The sequence below is a fragment of the Aedes aegypti genome, chromosome 3 (genome assembly GCF_002204515.2).
Source record: "Aedes aegypti strain LVP_AGWG chromosome 3, AaegL5.0 Primary Assembly, whole genome shotgun sequence".
Taxonomy (NCBI): domain Eukaryota; kingdom Metazoa; phylum Arthropoda; class Insecta; order Diptera; family Culicidae; genus Aedes; species Aedes aegypti.
This window is the reverse complement of record NC_035109.1, coordinates 243,392,903-243,397,210: the sequence shown is the minus strand read 5'-3', so window position 1 is coordinate 243,397,210 and position 4,308 is coordinate 243,392,903.

Genomic DNA, 4,308 nt, shown 5'->3' with positions numbered 1-4,308 from the left:
CTGAAGAAAAAGCTGGAGAAATCTCTGCCGGAATTCCTGTAAAGATTTGCATGGAGAAATCTCTGTAGGAGTCTTTGGATAGACTCCTGTACTGCCCATAATTGCATATTTGTAACATTCGACAAAAGTAGGCATTGAGTAAATGGAATACCAAGAGTAATTATTCGATAACTCGAGATTGCGAACACATAGAAGGATGCTGTCTTCAGCAAAGTTGCTCAGGAGGATAAGCACTTCCACATAAGATACAATTTAGTTCAGAACTCGACCACCGCGTGGCGCTAGCGTCGATACGAACTTCCGGTAGGAACTAACTATGCGATAACTCGAGATTTCGAGCACATAGAAGGATGCTGTCTTCGGCAAAGTTGTTCAGGAGGATAAGCACTTCCACATAAGATACAATTTAGTTTAGAACTCGACCACAGCGTGGCGCTAGCGTCGATATGAACTTCCGGTAGGAACTAACTATGCGATAACTCGAGATTTCGAGCACATAGAAAGATGCAGTCTTCGGCAAAGTTGTTCAGGAGGATAAGGACTTCCTTATAAGATACAATTTAGTTTAGAACTCGACCACCGCGTGGCGATAGCGTCGATATGGACTTTCGGTAAGGGCTAATTATGCGATAACACGAGATTGCGAGCACATAGAAGGATGCTGTTTTTGACAAAGTTGCTCAGGAGGATAAGAACTTCCACAAAAGATACAATTTAGTTTAGAACTCGACCTCCGCGTGGCGCTAGCGTCGATACGAACTTCCGGTAGAGGCTAATTATGCGATAACTGGAGAATGCGAACACATTGAAGGATGCTGTCTTCGGCAAAGTTGCTCAGGAGGATAAGCACTTCCTCATGAGATACAATTTGGTTTAGAACTCGACCACCACGTGGCTTATTTTAAATGAAAACAAAGAAATAAATTGCTGAAAGAAATTCGTGAGAAATTCCAAAAAGACCTAACCAGTAATGTAAGGAGTTATTTTCAAAATCATTGGATAAGTAAATAAATTGATAAACTTTCGCCTTTAGGAGCACTGGGGGTGTTTCTCCTAGGAAATAATTTATAAGGATGTCCCCAAAAAAAATTCTGTGGCGTATCCCTAGAAGAAATAAGAGATAGAATTGCGAAAGAATCTCTTGAGAACATTTCATAAGAAACTTCCTACATTTTCTTACCCCTACTTGAAAAAGAATCAGCTTCTGCAGAAATTTCAACAAGAATTTGCATAAAAGTTTTGTATGATAACAATATTGGCAGGAAGAACTCAGAAAAACTTCGTCAGATTATCTTGAAAAAAGATTTGTAAAAAAATAAGCAATTTCGCAAACACCAATGAAAAAATCCCAAAAATCCAAATTTCTCGTAGAATTCTATAATAAAGGATAAGAAGAATCAAATTATACTCATGTAGAACTTCGAGGAGACCTTCAGTAGATTTCTGGAACAATTGAATAAATGACCGTGGAGGAATTCATACATTAACTCAATCGAATGTTGGAAATATCTTATGGACTAATACTAGAAAGAACAGCTGGAGGAATTCAAAAAATAGCTTCATTGGGGCGCATAATTGAAAAGTACTCTGAAGTGTTTTTAAAAAATCCTCTTGAGAAAATTCAAAATTATCCTTTGGAAAAAAAAATCAGACTATTATTCTGTCAAATCCAAAAATAATAACTTGAGAAATACCGAAAACAATTTTATAATCAGATCGTAGAAGGATTCAATAAAAAAAAGATCTGTGAGGGAATTGCAAAAACTCTGAAGAATCCACTCCAGATAAATTTCTCCGGGAATTAATCCATCCTCAGGGAACTTTTCCAGGAATTATTGCATAGATTACTTCAAGCACTTCTCCAGCGATTCTTCCAAAGATTCTTCAAGCGATTTCTCCTGACATTCCTCTAATAAAAAATAAGAGATTCCCCTAAGGATTCCTCCAAGAAGATCTCTACAGAGATTTTTGCAGAATGTCAGAGGTTTCTCTAAGTAACATTTCTTCAAGGATTACTTAAAATATTTCCACAGTGAATTCTCCAGACATTCCGCTGGTAGTCCTCTCAAGATTCCTCTAGGATTTATTTCTAAGATTTCCTCCAAGGATCGCTCCAGGAATTCTATAACGAATTATTCCAGAGATTCTACCATTCAATTGGGGATTTTACAGGAAATTATTTTATGAGTTCTTATAGGGAACGCTGGAGAAATTCTTGCAAGAGCCCAAGTAGGGATTCTCGAGGAAAGCTCTGGAGGAATTCCTTACAAAAATCCCCGGAACATCATTTATGCTTTTCAGTTACGCAGTCTTTACTTTTTTCAACGTTCTATTTATAATGAAGACTGCGTAGACGAAACTCATATTTCATTTATATATACAGTCAAATCTCTACCAGTTCATTCCTGAAACGATATCTACAGGAAACCATGTAGAGATTTTTCAGAAGCGATCCTTGGAGAAATTCCTGAAGAAAAAGCTGGAGAAATCTCTGCCGGAATTCCTGTAAAGATTTGCATGGAGAAATCTCTGTAGGAGTCTTTGGATAGACTCCTGTACTGCCCATAATTGCATATTTGTAACATTCGACAAAAGTAGGCATTGAGTAAATGGAATACCAAGAGTAATTATTCGATAACTCGAGATTGCGAACACATAGAAGGATGCTGTCTTCAGCAAAGTTGCTCAGGAGGATAAGCACTTCCACATAAGATACAATTTAGTTCAGAACTCGACCACCGCGTGGCGCTAGCGTCGATACGAACTTCCGGTAGAGGCTAATTATGCAATAACTGGAGAATGCGAACACATAGAAGGATGCTGTCTTCGGCAAAGTTGTTCAGGAGGATAAGCACTTCCACATAAGATACAATTTAGTTTAGAACTCGACCACAGCGTGGCGCTAGCGTCGATATGAACTTCCGGTAGGAACTAACTATGCGATAACTCGAGATTTCGAGCACATAGAAAGATGCAGTCTTCGGCAAAGTTGTTCAGGAGGATAAGGACTTCCTTATAAGATACAATTTAGTTTAGAACTCGACCACCGCGTGGCGATAGCGTCGATATGGACTTTCGGTAAGGGCTAATTATGCGATAACACGAGATTGCGAGCACATAGAAGGATGCTGTTTTTGACAAAGTTGCTCAGGAGGATAAGAACTTCCACAAAAGATACAATTTAGTTTAGAACTCGACCTCCGCGTGGCGCTAGCGTCGATACGAACTTCCGGTAGAGGCTAATTATGCGATAACTGGAGAATGCGAACACATTGAAGGATGCTGTCTTCGGCAAAGTTGCTCAGGAGGATAAGCACTTCCTCATGAGATACAATTTGGTTTAGAACTCGACCACCACGTGGCTTATTTTAAATGAAAACAAAGAAATAAATTGCTGAAAGAAATTCGTGAGAAATTCCAAAAAGACCTAACCAGTAATGTAAGGAGTTATTTTCAAAATCATTGGATAAGTAAATAAATTGATAAACTTTCGCCTTTAGGAGCACTGGGGGTGTTTCTCCTAGGAAATAATTTATAAGGATGTCCCCAAAAAAAATTCTGTGGCGTATCCCTAGAAGAAATAAGAGATAGAATTGTGAAAGAATCTCTTGAGAACATTTCATAAGAAACTTCCTACATTTTCTTACCCCTACTTGAAAAAGAATCAGCTTCTGCAGAAATTTCAACAAGAATTTGCATAAAAGTTTTGTATGATAACAATATTGGCAGGAAGAACTCAGAAAAACTTCGTCAGATTATCTTGAAAAAAGATTTGTAAAAAAAATAAGCAATTTCGCAAACACCAATGAAAAAATCCCAAAAATCTAAATTTCTCGTAGAATTCTATAATAAAGGATAAGAAGAATCAAATTAGACTCATGTAGAACTTCGAGGAGACCTTCAGTAGATTTCTGGAACAATTGAATAAATGACCGTGGAGGAATTCATACATTAACTCAATCGAATGTTGGAAATATCTTATGGACTAATACTAGAAAGAACAGCTGGAGGAATTCAAAAAATAGCTTCATTGGGGCGCATAATTGAAAAGTACTCTGAAGTGTTTTTAAAAAATCCTCTTGAGAAAATTCAAAATTATCCTTTGGAAAAAAAAATCAGACTATTATTCTGTCAAATCCAAAAATAATAACTTGAGAAATACCGAAAACAATTTTATAATCAGATCGTAGGAGGATTCAATAAAAAAAGATCTGTGAGGGAATTGCAAAAACTCTGAAGAATCCACTCCAGATAAATTTCTCCGGGAATTAATCCATCCTCAGGGAACTTTTCCAGGAATTATTGCAT